Source organism: Mus caroli, chromosome 12 (assembly GCF_900094665.2).
Source record: "Mus caroli chromosome 12, CAROLI_EIJ_v1.1, whole genome shotgun sequence".
Lineage (NCBI taxonomy): Eukaryota > Metazoa > Chordata > Mammalia > Rodentia > Muridae > Mus > Mus caroli.
Genome location: NC_034581.1, coordinates 10,807,085 through 10,824,531, shown reverse-complemented (window position 1 = coordinate 10,824,531; position 17,447 = coordinate 10,807,085). Strand labels below are relative to the sequence as shown.

The 17,447-nt window shown below is 37.3% G+C and overlaps 1 long non-coding RNA gene across 1 annotated transcript in view; it reads right to left on the bottom strand.

Annotated features, from left to right (window-relative positions):
• The window catches only part of LOC115032770, a 67,716-nt gene that overhangs the window by 49,281 nt on the left and 988 nt on the right, over nucleotides 1-17,447 (bottom strand). The gene's annotated exons all lie outside the window — the stretch shown is intronic.

Genomic DNA, 17,447 nt, shown 5'->3' with positions numbered 1-17,447 from the left:
GCCATAAACATCGAGCCATGTTTTCTTCAAACAGAAGAACATTGAGGTGTGCTTCTACTGCTCTCGATGTATGAAGGACTCCTCCCTCATTTCACTGAAAACTTCCCTGAGAGGGGTTAAAACTTTCTTGCTAACCATAGTGGCTAATATCAAACTTATTATCACAATCATGGATAAGCCATGCTTGAATTAATTTTTCTTTAGAATTCACTTGGATCCAGTTCACTCAGCACATTTCAGATGTGCAAACATTGTTACTGACTTTAGCCATCATGATATGCAGCAGCATCATGAACCTATTTTTTCTATTTAACTGAAATCGTGTGTCTTTTGACCAAATCTCAAGAATCCCTCTCAATCAATCTCTAGTGACCATTTTATGTCTGTAAGTTCTCTGTTTTACACTTCATGCAGAAGTGAGATCATATGTGTTTGTCTATTTGTACTTAGGATATTTTATCCAACATATACTCCATATTTACTCATCCTGCAAATGATAGTTTGGTTTTTAAGGCTAAATAATTATATATATATATATATATATATATATATATATATATATATACATACATATACATATGTCCATCAAAGAAAGTAAATTTGATTCTGTATCTTGGCTATAATTAATAAGCACATATCTCTTCTGTTGGTTACACATAGACACATACACATATACACACACAATTTACATTTTTGCTATATACAAAAGCAAGGTTACAGGAGGATAGTATTGACATATTTGTTTTTGAAAAAAACTCCAATGATAGTTTACATAAATAGCTGCAATAATTTGTGTTTCCTTAAAGAGTGTACAATAGTTCCTTTCCTCTAGACCCTTATGAAGGCTTAATACCCTTTGTAACTTAGATAATAAGTTACTATCCTAACAAACCAAGACAATAATTTATCTTGGTTTTAATGTGAATTACATAACTTTGACTATATGTGTCTTGTTTCAAATTTGCAGTAAGGTCATTGTTCAACACTAAAACTGAGTAATTTTCTTATTAATGAATTAAGTGTGTTCATTACAAATTTTGGATGTTTAACTTTTATATTACATCGGTCTTTAAAATACATTGCTTTTTGTCATTTGTTTCTCTGCACTTTGCTGTTAGATTCTCTTTAATATTAGGATCATTACAGTTTGATACAGTGTCATTCACTCACAGGTCTACTCTGGATGTCTTTGCCTTTGGGTCAGTGAGTGGAGCTTCTGTCTTTTATAATACAACTAGTTTTTGTTTCTTAAGCCTTAAATTCCCTTTGAATTACTTGTATCTAAAAATTGGCTGGCCTAAGAAAATGCTACTAATACTGGAGTGTTTATTTTATATATTAAAGTGTTTGTGTTTATTGGTTCTAACAAATTGGTATCTTCAGAATTTTCTACTTAAATGTCAATATCATGTGCAAATTAGACAATATCAAAACTAAAAATTAGACAATAAAAATTAGACAATATTTGACAATATCATGTGCAAATTAAATAATTGAACTTTTAATTGCCATTGTTTTTATTTTCTCTTGCTTAATTACTTTGGCTTGGATTTAAATCTAATTTTGAATAAAAACGATGAAAATAACTGTGTTGTCTTGCTACTAATCTAAAAGGAATCTCCAGTCTTCAACACTGAGTAGGATGCCAGCTAGTATAATATAAATGTGAAAGTTATAAGATTATATAACCACAATCAGATGTGAGAACTCCAATCTTCATTACTCAAGTTGAGTCAGGAGAATAAAAAGACAAGGAGAGGGGTTATGGGATAGGGGACTTGCAGAGGGAAAATAGGAGAGAATTTCAAAAAAGAAGAAAGAAAGAGAGAGAGAGAGAGAGAGAGAGAGAGAGAGAGAGAGAGAGAGAGAGAGAGAGAGANAAAGAAAGAAAGAAAGAAAGAAAGAAAGAAAGAAAGAAAGAAAGAAAGAAAGAAAGAAAGAAAGAAAGAAAGAAAGAAAGAAAGAAAGAAACAATCAGGTCAGGCATGGTGGCAAATACCTTTAATCCCAGGAGGCATAGGCAGGCAGATCTCTGTGAGTTCCTGGACAGCCTACAAAGCAAGTACCAGGATAACTATGACTGGTACACAGAGAAAACCTGTCTCCAAAAAAATTCAGTCTTTTTCATTCAATTTGAAGAAATGTCCAGCATGTAGCCCCATTGAATATTCTGTAAACACATACAACACACCCTTCATAGCACTTGCTCATGGCACATAAATAAAACCTTATTTAAAGTTGAGGCACTTTCACCTTCAGTGGTGATAAAGAAAACTTTTTGAATTTAAAGACACAATTATATGAGTTACAGAAGCAAAGCTACTTTTTATGAAGGTTGAAGGGCTGAAGCAAATAGAAATATAATACTGACCAGAAAAACAGGATCAAAACCATAAGACTTATTTAACTTAGTTAATACTACTCAACAGTTTTGTATATACACTGGAGATGAGCAATTAGATATCTTAGGAGTATAATTAAATATATTTACATGTGCATATATATACATATATATATATAATTTCTGTTATTATTTAGGCACTGATTTAAAAGTAAATCTTTAACTGTTTTTTTTTTCTAGAGTCTAATTAGACAGTCATGTCTGAGACCTTTTTAACTTCTCAAGAGATGTAAATAATGAAGCTTATACATCTATTTCTGGATACATTATAGAAGCAGGTACATCTAAAATACATATTTTAGAATGTCATAGATAGCTGAAAATAGGTAGATAGAGGTATCTACATAAATCGATATACCCTGACAAGATAAGAGTCTAATGAGTGTTGTATTGCTTAATGTTAAGCCTAAGGAGCAAGTCTTATGAGACAATTTAAAAATAAACCCAACTGAATCTGATCACTTCACAGACCAAAGACTTCTACATACATAACTCAATTAGTTTACCACCACTTCAGTTGGTAAGGCAATAAAATTAGTTCTTTTTTTAAACAGTGCCATCTGCTACTAACACATCACATCACATTTGTCAACTTCCACCAACAGTGGTGAAGACAGCTTATTATCTGTATTATTTTCTACCCACTTTTACCCTAATGTCCATGGTTCTATTGTCTGAAGCTTCCCATTGTATCATTTGGCACTAGAAATTATCCTGTTCAAAACCCATTCCTGCCGCAGAACAAAGCTCTACAAATTAATCCAAAATGTTTTTCAAAATGTCTGATCTAGAGAGCATTGACTTTTAAACTTCAAGGATAAAATCATACCATGGTAACATTTCAAAGCATTTGGTAATGATGAGGACACCGGGGTACAGTGAAAGCAAAGGGGCACGAGAGATGAGGATAGATCATGAGCAGGTTTATCTCTGATGCTGGGGACCAATTCCAGCTTATGAACCTCAGTCATCTCTACAAGTCACCTGCCAACAGGGGTTCTTCTTACGTCATTCTTTGTCTAAAAAAGAAAGAGCTCTGCTAGATTACTAAACTGAATAAATGGAAGTATGCATTCATATAACTTTGTATGCGTGGAATTCTACCAGATTTTTGAAATATCAATATAAACAAGTGAGACGTTGGAGAACATAATGTCTATGAATTCCTTAAGACATGTTCTGTTTGTTACCTGAGGGTCCTTGTGGGAGCAATCCTTTCTCTTGTGAGTGCCCTCCATGGGTTTTCATGATGGGCATGTGGTGGCCAATAGTGTGGTAAACTCATGGCACTGATGAGAACAAGTACTTACCTCCAACATTAATATTCCTGAAATACAACCCATGAGGCACAAAAACAATAAATAAGTTTCCAGGAGACACAACAAAATTGAAATAACCATAAGAATTGTAGAAATGAAACAGACAAGCATTATCATTTCTCCTTGATGAGCTAAAAGTGTCAAACCTACACAAAAGTACACCTAATGACCAGCTCTTTACCCTAATTTTTCCCCTCTACTTCATTTATAAATAACATTTTCTTGGCATCCAGTAGTGATGATCTCAAAGAATATGGAAATTGCCACAAAATAAAAAAAATAAAATAAAATCCTAGAAATCAAAAGACGGAAGGGAAAATAAGGCACGATAAAACTGGCAACTCAAATTTCCATCACATGGAGGCTGAGGAAATAACACAGATGACGATAGAGAGCAAAAATGACAAGATCAGCAGCACATAGCTCGAGCCCCTTTAGTCCTTTGTCTTTGGTTGCAATTTCACTCTGAGCTGATCACATTCCACTGAGCACCCATGTTGAGTACTCTGCAGTAAGAAACATCCTATGTCTGAGGGTCTATGAGCCATATGCTCTCATTATTTGGTAGCATTCCTGATCCATTTTTTGAAGAAAATTATTCTGAAGATCAAAGATGTTTGCTAAACACCTCAATCAATACTGGTAAAGATCGGAGCTCAAGTCATGTTTTTTTTTTCTTTTGCTTTTCTCTTTTTTTAAATTGTATATTTTATTTATTTACAGTTCAAATGTTATCCCCTTTCCTGGTTTTCCCCTCTGCAAAACCCCTATCCCATCCCCCCACCCCTGCTTCTATGAGGGCTCTCCCTTACCCACCCACCCACTCCCACCTCACCTCCCTAGCATTTCCCTAACTCTGGGGCATTGAGCCTTCACAACCCCATAGGATGAACAACAATATCAACCAAGCAGACATGCCAAATATCCTAGGGGCTAAAACACTAACCAAAGAGTACACATGGAGGGACCCATGGCTCCAGCTGCATATGTAGCAGAGGATGGCCCTGTCAGGCATCAATGAGAGGTGAGTGTTTTGGTCTCTTCTTATACTCATTCAACTATGCTCTTTATACTTTCAAATAACTTTCAGAATTCCTATTAATGTTGTGATCAATTCTTAAGGACTAATGTGGTCAGTGAGAACTCATGGCTTCTATGGAAGGGAGTACTTCTAGAGCAGTGATTCACACCCTCACAGAACTATCACCATCAGCATCCTGTGGGAACTTTTCAGAGATCTAACGTCGCCTCCAAACTTCCTCACTGACAAACTAAAGCAGAACTCAGGATGAACCCTGGAAATCTGCATATTATTTCCATGTGATTCTGCTATACGTTCAACAATTGAAGAGAGATAACTCGTCAGCTTTTTAGTATGTGTTGTACTCATTTGAGACTCTTACTTAGATATAGCTTCTGATTTTATAGATATTAAATGAGACCTGTGGCCTTTCTAATAAGATTCTAAGTACTAGTTTCATTAGTTAATAAAATGTCAAATATCATCAGTTTCCTTAAAGTTGAACTAATTAAGTGAAACAAAAAATTCAATTCCTTGGTCAAACTAGGCACACTCCAGAATCTTAGTAGCAATGTGTAACAAGAACCTATCACATTGGAAATCTCAAAATAGAATCTTTTCACCATTACAGAAATATCTATGTTTCTCCATTCTTTCTTAGTGGTTTGAAAATTTTATACAATGTGTTTTTATCATACTATACCCTTTCTAACTCCTCTCATATCCATCTTGCCTTTCCTACCCACCAATTTAGTGTTTCCTCTTCTTGTAAACCTATTAAGAACAGTTTGTGCTGTTCACATATTCGTGGATATGTGGCCATCTACAGGAGCATTGTTAACTTACCAGGGGCCAGAACCTTGAAGAAATCTGACTCTTCCTCTCCCTGAAGTTACCAACTGCTCCCTAGCCATGCATAGGTAAGCTGTGATGCCTACCGTCCCCCTGTCATGCTGGAATTTGGTCTCTTGAGCACTCATGGACCTTGTTCATGCTGTCATAACAGCTGTGGCTTCAGATATGCTACTGCTCCGAGGTGTACAGAAAACACTGTTTTCTTCTGGCCACCTACCGCATCGGGCTCTTACAATCTTTCCAGATGCTGTTTTCCAATGATTTCAGAGTCTTAGGATTAGATGAAGTGGTATAAATGTCCCACTTATGTACTGAGTACTGCACAATTCCTTTATTCTCTACATCTTAACCAATTGAGTATGCCAATCTTCATCTCTAGCAAATAGAAAGAATTTAGGTGTGTCTGATGGTAATGCATGATAATCATGAATGAACTTTTCAAGCAAAGGCTTTTAACTCTTCTTTGTTAGTAATGATTATTGTTGTGGCTCATTAACTGTATAAGTCAGGACAGTAATTTAGGCTTCTGTCTGTTCACTAAATAGATATGGAAATGTGATTTTACAGGTTCCTTCAATCACAAAGTTATTTCCCAAGCAATCATTTTGGACTATATGCTATTCTACACACAGGAACACCTCACTGAGCAAAATGCTCCAAATCATAGTCTCAAAGATCTTGTGTGACATGTATCAGTCATGCCTATGGTTAGAGCAGATATTGCTATAAATGAGTTCACTTTCAACAGGAAACAGAAATTGTATTGGCAGTGCCCAGAGCACTTCCCTCCTCAGCAAGGGATATAATCAAAAGTCTTTGACACTTGAGAACTAAAATTCTCTCATAAATCCCTCCTAGAGGATACAGCTCAGAAAGCTCTATCTTGGACCAGATGCTGGAGAAGCATTTCTACAAAATCGTTTCATATGAAACCCTGAAAGTTCACTTTACAACCTTGATATATGTGCCCAAAGCCTCCACAGTAAACAACCCAGCATAATCATCCTGCCATCCCTATGCCAGCAATTAAGCTTGTATGACTCTTCAAGCCAGTGCCACCTCTTTCTCTAAGTAACAAAAATAGCCTATTGTTTCCCACTGGACTTTTTTTTTTTTTCTAAAGTACTGCTGTGTGTTTTCTGGGTAGCTAAAACAATCCAACAGAGAGAGGCAAGCTGGCTGCATGGAAATAACTTGTGGTTCAGCATATGGTTCCTTCCCTGCACAGAAGCCGGCTTCAGCTCCGCAATCATCCCATTCATTGGTCTGAGCTAAACTTCTGATGGAAAAATGTAATGAGGCTGTCTGAGCCACTGTCACTCCCCAAACAACTGCTGCATCCCAGAGACTGGGAGAAGAGAAGTGCATTCCAAACGACTCCACTGTTTTGTGCATGATTTCATGCATTTCAATCCCCGAAATCCATTTTTATCAATTTAAATGTCATCTTGGGGAATGATCACAACATTTGAGGCTCGGCATACCTGTCTTTATCTAGGTGTCCAACTGCTTAGTGACTTGCTCAGTTTTTTTTTTTTTCTCCAGATTATATTGACTATGCAAAATGGGAAGTCTTTATCCATGTTGTTGGTTTTTAAGATCAGAAACCTGACATGTCTAGGTCTTGGCACATTGTAGGTGTTCAAGACATATCAGTTTTTCTATAAATAAATAATAATTTTTATGGACCTTGATTTCTGAAGTGGATACGATTCAAAAGCCTGAGCCACTTACAATGGAGCAGGTGTCCTTAATATGCCTCACATCATATGGACACTTGAGTGAGAACTCAGAAAATGGCAAGCAGAAACAGCTTCTCACCACCAATTATTAATAGATACTCTCATAGCTTAATTTCATAAAGATGTGGAACATGTTTCAATGCAACCTCATTTGATAGTCTGATGAAAAGAGAGAAAGGTGACTATTGCTATTTAAAATGGGGGTGGGGGGATAAAGGACAGAACAGAAATATCTCCTAAGTTCCCAACAGAACTTTACTAGTTTCCTTCAAGTCACTGAAGCTTCTTTGTAAAACCAAGAATCTTTTGTTTTAACTGTATATAAAAGTTGAAAGCAAGGTGGACAAATAGCTTTTCCAAGGTTACACAGGATTAGAATCCAGGTGCCCAGCCCTGGGTCAAACATAGATATTACGTTCATTGAACAGATGTTTTCAGACAATTGTGCTAGGGACTGGGTCAAGATTTTACAGGGATTAAATGTGGTAAAGCCTAGCCAAGCTCTGAAACAGATGAAGTATTGAGGAGGCAAATGACTTCATGACCAATTAATCACAATATGAAATAGAGGAAACTCTCGTGCAGTGTATACAAAACATAGCAGAGAAATGAAAAAGAAATAAGCTGTGCTTTGGTGGAACATGCTGCTGTGACATCCTAGAGTAACTGCTTTCAAAGGCAGCATTTACGGGACAGAATAATAAAATATAACAGGAACGCACCAAGAGTAAAATGCAAGATGAACAAAAACATTGAATCAGGAAAATGTCTTCTAGAAATACTAAGTAGATCAACTTTTCTGGAACAAAAGCGACACAAGGAGGAAAGGTGAGGAGGGTAAGAATTTCACTTTAATTTTGTTCAGCATCGTGCAGTTCTGAATGCCTGGCCAGAGGCTTAGACTTGATCCTGCTGCCAGAGATGCATCATTGAAAGATTATGAAGTCCTCGGTGAAATGTTTGAATTTGTGTTTCAGGGGCATTGATCTGATACCATCATGGAATGAAATAGACATTTAACAACTCAATGATGATTATTATAACTTTGTGACCTGTCTTAAAGCTTGCTCTTTAGAGAGTTACATCAACACTCTTTCAGACTTTGTTTCAACCACCCACAAATCAACAAATATCCCTCTTCCAGTAAGTGGAAGAGAAAGATTACAATTAACTAACTGATTAATAGCTAACAGCTATTTATTCCTGTGACTGTGAGTTCTCAATCTAGGAGATAAAGTTCCAACTTTCAGATAATAAAAGTAGTAGCTAAATGTCATATTCACAGTCACACAGAAAGGGATAACACTACGAGTCTAATTCCAATCTATGAAGTTTGAGACTTGTCCCCCTGTGCTGTGCAGAAGTTTTGAAACCACTTGTGCAGAGTCACAGTTACGGCTAGTACTGTCTTGATGCTGAAAAGATGTATTTGCTACTGTTGATAGGGAAAATGCCCCTTAATAGAAGTATATCAGGAACATACAATAAAGGTAGTTATGAAGGAGTCCTGCCTTTAAATCCACTCTGGAGCTTTCATTAACCCTTGGAAACTTAACAAAAGATTCCAAAGAAAATGGACACAGATAGATCAATGATTCTCAACCTGTGGGACACAACCCCTTTAGAATGTTGAAAAACCCTTTTACAGGGGTAGCATATGAGACTCCTGTGTATTAAATACTTTATATTATAATTCATAACACTAGTAAAATGACAGTTATGAAGTAGAAATTTAAAAAAGTTTATGATTGGGGAGAGCACCTCAACATAAGGAAACTGTATTAAGGAGTTGGACCATTAGGAAGGCTGAGAACTACTGATATGTCCTGGGATAAATGTCCTGGAAGGTACAAACAGTGAGACCAGAACCTAACTGGCAAATAGTTCCCAACATTTGTTGTTAGTAAAGTCTGGACTCTAAGGCCTTCTGCTAACATAGTCTGACTTATGGTTTTAGTTAGTCTGTTCAAATAAACAGTGAATGCAAATGGAGAGAAAATTGATTTGGACTTAATCCCATCAAAAGAGAAACATACATTCATATTCCCTTATTTTCTAATCTCACACATCTCATCTACAAATAAAATATTCATGTATATAAATAACTTGAAGCACTGAAATGTAAAATCTTCACTGCATATACAACACTCTCATTATACTAACATGGGATTTTCATAGGAACAGGGACTATCTACGGTGATTGTCTAAATTCAAATATCAGCTTTCATACCTCACGGTTAGGTTTTGTTGCTTATTCTCTTTAGTCGTAAATTTCTCATTTATGAACTAGAATGTTAAAAGTGTTTACTTCATAAAATTGAATTAAATGAGTTGTATATAAAGTAACCAATAGTGACCAGCATAGAGGACACACTACTTAAACTCAGCAACTTTTCCTTTTCCATAAGATAAAGATTTCAAGTGGTCAGAAATCATAAACAGTGCCAAACCGTATATATTATGTTTTCCCTAAATACAGAACTGTGGAAAAGATTAATTTATTATTGGACACATTAAGTTATAAACAAAACTAGCTACATGAAATAGAATAATTATAACAATAGATTATGAAAGTTATTTAAAATGTGCTTTATTTCTGGAATATACCTGTTATTTTCATGCCTTTTTACATACAGGCTGCAAAACCTTAGAAAGTTAACTATAAGTTAAAAGAGACATTTATTTGTTTGTGCTATTTTTCTGTTACAGTTACTCTTTCCTCTACTGATGTTTATTGCCATTATTTTATTAATTGTTTTGTATTCTTTATGTTAGAATACTACTTCTGTATAAATCATGCAGTAAGTTCAGTTTGTTGGAGGAATGAGTGGATTAATGAACCTTCTACAACAGTGCCTTGTATAAGATTCATCTCTGCCTGTCAGATCCGAGGCAAGCTCAGCTTTCAGGAAACAAGTAATTCCTAGTGCTCAAGATACAATGGGACCAGAATGCAATGGATAATAAATTATGCCTACCAGAGTAGGTTGGAGGTTAACACATCAGAGGTTTATCACGTGACCTATGCATTCTAAATAGTTATTCTTTGCAGAAAGTCTAGAGATCACTGCGATTAAAATGAGAACGATGCTGAGATAGAGAGGGAATTTCACAACCTCATTGACTCAGTCCTCTCATTTTTCATGTAAAGTGAAGCAGCACAGAATTTGTTCACTGAAAATAGTTTGAATTAGCTTGGTGATTTGCAAATATGACTTCAGCATTGCTTTTTTTTTTTTTAAGACCACTGTACTTAATTACCTGAACTTGAATTTCTCTCATATAATATCCACAGAATTTCAAATGGGAAATAAAAGAGTAATAATAATGAATATTTATTTTTTGCCCAAATATGAATATTTCTGGGTACAATTTTATTGAGCCACTAATGAAGGCCCTCATAGAACACTTATCAGGTAATAGAGTGGAAACACCAAAGAATAGTGTCCACATAAACTAAAGAAAATTAAGAAAAATTTTCCTATATAAGCATTGCATAATTCATATTAATTCATGATATAACAAGAGATTCAAACCGAAAACATACTTGAAAATATCTTACTGCTGAGGTCAATATATTGCTAATTGTATTTCTTGACAGTTAAGAGGCTTGCCCTGGTTTGGGGCTACTTCAGTTTGGCTCCAATATCTTATTCTGATAAGCTTCCACTGAGTCCCTCTTAATGAGGCCTCCCTATATTTGGCTAATGGAAGAACTTTGCAAAGCCAATGAGTTCTGCTCCACTTGTCAAATGTGACCAGACAATTTCTAACTTCAAGAAGGAAAGTACAAGATCTGCAAGAACCACTTGGAGGGTATTTCAGAGGGAGGCATTTTGGCACCGCAGAGTAGAAACTTCAGAGATTACCCAGTTCTTCCCTGAGGCCTTTGTTCACTGTCCTCACTTGTGAGGCAGTGGCCATGAAGCATTGGGTCAAAGGAGGAAGGCTCCAGAGGAGGCCACCAATCTGCCAATATGAACTGGAGCTACTCATTCGATTCCTTTGGGCCTCGAATTAGAGAGTGTGCTGCAATGTTGATATAATGATCTCTGTGGAGTTTAAGACACTTGCTGATTTCACATGATCCCACCCAGAGAATATCCTAGCCACTCAAGCAAACCAGTTGCAAAGTCACAATTACTCCTTTTGCCCCACTGAAGTTCTCTACATCTTGGCCACTCTATAATAAATATACTATACCATTTATCCTTCCACACAATGGCATTCCCTTCACAGATCACCCCACCGTAGCATCGTTGTGTATATTTTATTTTATTTATCTTCAAGTCATGATACAGCTTTTCTCCCTACTCCCCTTTACCTCATGCCTATTCCAGTTCTATCTAGTTTTTTTCTTTCCTATTGATGTTATTGAAAACATAACAAGCCATTTATTTATGTTTTGAAATGTCAACTACTGAGTCACAGTCAATCAACATTCATCTATTTCTTAGTAACTGTCTATTAGTAAAATGGAAAGTTTCTATCTGTCCCCAGACTGGTCTCCAGACCAACTGAACCCATCCTAATTCACTCACAACTTATTTCTACCCTAACTCCAGACAGAGCCAATTAGAATCCTCCCTTTTTGTAGAATTCGTCTACTTTACACTGAGTTACTATTCTGTCAAAACAACTGTCTAGTATTTTCAGTACTAAGTTAGTTACTCCATACCATGAATGCCATCCTGGAATACTATACATTTCATAAAATCAAATCTCTCCACTTTGCATTATACTCAGGTTCATTTTCTTCTTTTGTTTGGTAGTTCTACTCTTTGCTGGTGAATAAGCTCACCCACCCACCCACATACATGTTCAGCCTCTTTGCTGGCATCCTAGACTAGTCTAACCACCACCTGGCTCAGCTCTGAGAATTCCTCGTCCCCTGTGGCTCTCTCTCTGATGAATGACTCATACAGTTTGGGTCCTTCCCTCACCTCACATTGCTCCAGATCTTTCTTCATCATCTTTATGTAAAGCTCTGGCCTAATTAGAAGTCACCCATTTGCTTCTGTTTAGATTCTATGAAACAATTACTGTCTGCTTGCATTAAACAGGAGAATCAGTCACACTGGTATTTACTGTTTTACCAGGTATTTACAGGTATTTACTATTTAGATTAACAGTGGGATAGCCCTTTCTTAACACAAATCAGACTATGAATCACAATATTAATAATGATGTTCTCATGGCAAAAAATTTAAAAGCCAACATATGTAGGTTAACAACTTAATAAAACTGGTTGTTAATGGTCAAAAGTCAGAACCAAGAGACTTTAACATTAACATATTCACCTACACCAAAACCAGTTGGGTTTAGAAAGTCCTATTTACCCACCTCATTAAAGTGTATGAGCATTTGAAGAGCTGCCAGACAACCTGGGCTGGTGCCAAGAAAGCAGGAAGCAAAAATGTCAAACAGGTCAAACCTGCCTGGTTAGCTTATGGCTTTTGAAAAACTCTAAGACTGGTGGTTAAAACATTGACCCTCTAATACACTGCCCATGCTATTCTTTATCTATATACTAGAGGCCAGTGGAAAAAAAAACTTTTTGAAAAAAATATTTACTTATTTATGTTATGTATGTGATTACACAGTAGCTGTATAGGTGAGCCTTCATGTAGTTGCTGGGAATTGAATTTTTAGGACCTCTGCTCGCTCTGGTCAACCCTGCTCGCTCAGTCCCTGCTTGCACCAGCCCAAAGATTTATTTAATAGTATACATAAGTACACTATAACTGACTTCAGACATACTAGAAGAGGGCATCAGATCTTGTTATGAGTGGTTGTGAGCCACCACGTGGTTGCTAGGATTTGAACTCAGGACCTTCGGAAGAACAGTTAGTGCTCTTATCCACTGAGCCATCTCACCAGCCCTGAAAACAACTTATCACTTATTTCAAGAGACAACCCATTTATTTTTTTATAAGATAATCTCAATATATATGAAAAACATGATTTGTGCAATGTGTCAAAATTAGTGTGTGAGAAGGAATGGTGAAAACACGACCACTTGTCTCACCATTGAACAATTTTTTATGCATAAAATGGATCCCAGAACCTTGAGCATGTTAGGATGTGTAACATGTTCTCTAGACTCTTGTATGATGCCCTTCTTGTCATCAGAGCAATATCATGATTTGAAAGAGAAGTTGTGAGAACACTGCCATGGAAGAATCAAAAGTAAATTACCAAATAAATAATGAAATGATAAAGAATATGCAAAGAGCCACATACAACTATGGAAGTATATAAGCAATATGCATATTATATGACTTGCATAAATATTTACAAAAATAACTAAACATTATAATAGTCAGTAGGAATTGATATAGAAAATAATTTGAGGTGTATCTTGCTTCCAGTTAGTAACTGATTATCTTTCAGATAAGTAGGCAGGAAACCTTCACAACACAGAAACCCTTCCAATTAAATCCTAGTCCAATTAGTGAATAATTGTGAAAATTACACTCACCAATTTGCTTTAAATGAGAAATGTTTGAAGTGGTTAGTTGTTTCCTATCCTACCTGAGAAGTACCTAAAGAAGTGTTCAAAGTCCTTAGTGGTCAGAGAAATGCAAATAAAAATGACCCAAGACGATACTTTAAGATAGATATAGAATTTACTATTTAAACACTGTTAAATCAGTGTTATGGTTAGAGGACACAAACTGGATCATTGCACATTATGGTGGTCACCACATGAAAATCACTGTGTACATGGCAATGACTGTACACTGAGACTAGATGGCATGAAGGCAAAAGCAAAGACATAGTCATGACCCACCTTCCAAACCTCCAAAGCAGTCACCACACGAGGAAAGACCCCTCCCCACAGAGCATCCTTAAAAGGTTCCTGAGTGTAATCGGTGGTGGGGATCACCACACTGGGCTTAAGGAGATAATTTCAACTAGCAATAAAGATCTTCTGACTCTGAGAGAGGCTTTGTTGGTCTCATCATCCTGATTCTTTCCCCTTATCTTTAGGAGGATGGAGGGGTGATCTGACCATGTCTGTGGGACTCAAGGAGAAAGGGAGAGAATATAGGCTCCATTGTTTGCAATCTTGATGTGGAGTTTGACCCGGGACAGGTTGTAACTTTGTGCTCTTCGATTGTCCCATGGCCTGATAAAATGGAAAGGACAACAGACTCGGAGCCAAGAACAGCTCTTCCTGCACAGTAGTCCTTTGACTTGGGGCACATGTTTGGGCATTTCCAAATTTCAGATTGTAAAGAGAGGACTGCTGTCATCCTCACTGCAGACTATCTGTGATCAGGAATCTGCAGCATTCCCCACCCAGTGATCCTCAGCACTTAAGGGCCGCCATGTTCCCGTCTCCAGCTACAGTATTCACACCACCTCTGCCAGCCTGGATACACTCCCTGCTTCTCTGCCCACTGCCCACTAGGCTCACACAGCCATTGCCCACTGACAAAGCTTTAGCCTGCCATTCCACAACCAAAGCTGAAGGACAACTTGTCAAATATCTGCAGGACTAGGGGTAAACTCTGAACTGAAGGCTCCCAGTAGCTTTCCTGAAGAGCTCATTCTTCTCTCATTATCAGTTCTTCTTTGGGAACTATAGCAACCAGTATGGATGAACTCATACAGCAGCCGCAGCAGCTGCCACTGCACCCAATAACCCCACTTTGCTCTGGTCCTTCAAATCGTCAACAGTTTTGAAAATTCCATCATTTTATGTATTACCTGGCTTTTGCCTCAAATACTGACTGGCATTTTGGACACTGCCTTTGAAAACAGGCTGTTTACTGTCCGTGTCCACTAACATAACCATTGAATGTACTTTTGCCAGCTGTGGACTTTCTCCTTTTCCTCCACTAGCTGACAAGTCTTCAAGGGAAGGAACCAGCTATTAAATGTGTTTATACAACCCAGTGCATGTGTGCAGTGATGTTGGCTGGAAGAAAAAAAAGCCAGCATGCTAACATAATCCAGGATGGAGTTGAGTTTGAGGTATATTTAAATGTTATATGCAACTGAGTGTTAGTATCTCCTCACAAATCGCTTCTTGGATAAAATGCATTATTAGATCATAAAAGGATTCCTTCCGGGTTCTTAGTTTACCACCTTGTCTTCTAGATGAGAGAAAATATCTTCAGAGGAAAGTAAAAAATGAAGTGGGAATGTACATTAGTATCTGATTGACAGGCAGGTGTGCTCAGCACTCTTGTCAGTTGCCAGCACTATAGAGAGTCACAGGGACAATAGACTTGTAACACAATTGGAACAAACAGAGAAGATGGCAGATTTCTAGGCTGACTGTTTGCTCCCACTCCTACTCTCCCTTGGCCTCACTTTGAAGTTTTGCAACAATAAGGTTGATGAAGGAATCCTTCATTCTCCCCACCCTCAGGAAGCCCTACCATAACACCTCCCACGCTCTGGGCCTTTTCAGAATCTGGCTAAGGAAAGCAAACACATACACATGCCCCCTAGGGTGCCCCGTAACTGTGTGGGCCTTTTATTTCACAGTCCTCTTGAAAGTGTTATTTGTGAAGCTTAAAATATGTGAGCTTTGCAGGGGAGGCAGCCTGCAATTCAGGAGAAAATAACACACCAGGACAAGCCACGTGGCATTGTTTCTTCTGGGATACATTTTGTTCTGGGAAAATGTCCTAATGGCCTCTGATTTCAATGTTGCAGCATATCACAGCCCCATGCCTGGGAAAACACAATGGCATTTTATATGATCACACTGTAGTGAAATAATAGCTCTCTGGTTCCATAAGCAGCAGATTGACGTGCAGGATCTACTGGAAATAGTGAGCTTTGAATGTCTAATCTGTCCAACAGCTCTGCCTATAGCATCAGTTTCTTGGCAGGGGGAGGGGAGATACCCAAAACCAAGGTGTGATACATATTTTAGCACAGCATCAGATGCTTGTTTGTTGAAAGAGGCAATGAGAGGTATACCTTGTTAGGAAGACAGTAATAGAGATACCATGTGGCAAACAAAAACATAGGCTTGAGTATCAAACACCTGGCACCCACCAAGAGTTCAGGAGAGATACTGAGATACACAGGTTCTACACCTCAGAGTAATTTAATCAGCATTTCTGGTTTTTAGTTTCCAAAATTAGTTACTGTTTGTTGCTTTTTTAGTTTGTTTATTTTTTGTTCGTTTCTTGAAGCAAACTCTCCTTGACTAGTCCAGGCTAATTTAGAACTGGAGATCTACTTGTCTCAGAATCCTTGAGTTTGGGATTATAGGTGTATACCAACATGCCTTGCTTTAACTCTTTCAAATACACGTATTCACATGTACTTCGTATGGTTTCTCTGCTTTTGGTAGATGTACTTGATAATTAGGGATTCTTCTTGCAATGCCCATAATCATAAAGGAAGTGATTTTTCTGACGTGCAGCATTACAGAAGAGAGCTGGCCAATATTTCTTCCACAGCAGCAGAAATCAGAGCACCAGACACCTTGCATTTCCATTGCCAAGAAAGACACTTAATGTTGCCCTGAGATTTGCTGATAAGCTAAAGGTAATGGATGAGAATCCATGAATTAGTAGAATTAATGAGGTGAGAACATTCAAGAACTCAGTATATTCAGTTCTTTAGTTCATAGGTAATTTTGTCTTTAACTCCCAAAGATTAACCACCTACCTAGTGATGGTCTCAAACTCAAGCTTTGTTCTTAATTCTATTCCCATTTTCTTATACAGCTGTAACAAATAGTCATGTGCTCTGTGTTTTTCTTTTAAAGTACAAATTGGAGCAAGGCACAAGTGGTAGGCACAAGGCATAAGGGCAGGGTTACAAGTTTGAGGATAGGCAGGACTCTGATAGTGAGCTCTAGTACACCCTGAGCTACATGATTAGACTGGTCTCAGAACAAAACTAACACCAACATAATAGAACAAACATTCACAAATTCATTAGCAGGTAGTGTTTTCAGTCATATCACTGAGCTAATCCATGGGTTTTCAGGGCTCCTGGGAGGTTTACAATTATTTATTTCATTTTACTTTCCCTGGGAAATTTGCATTTCTTTGCACATGGTCCTCTCCTATCATTCTCAAAATTAAAAATATTACCTCATATTCTTTTTTTTTCTTATCCCCGTCTTTTTT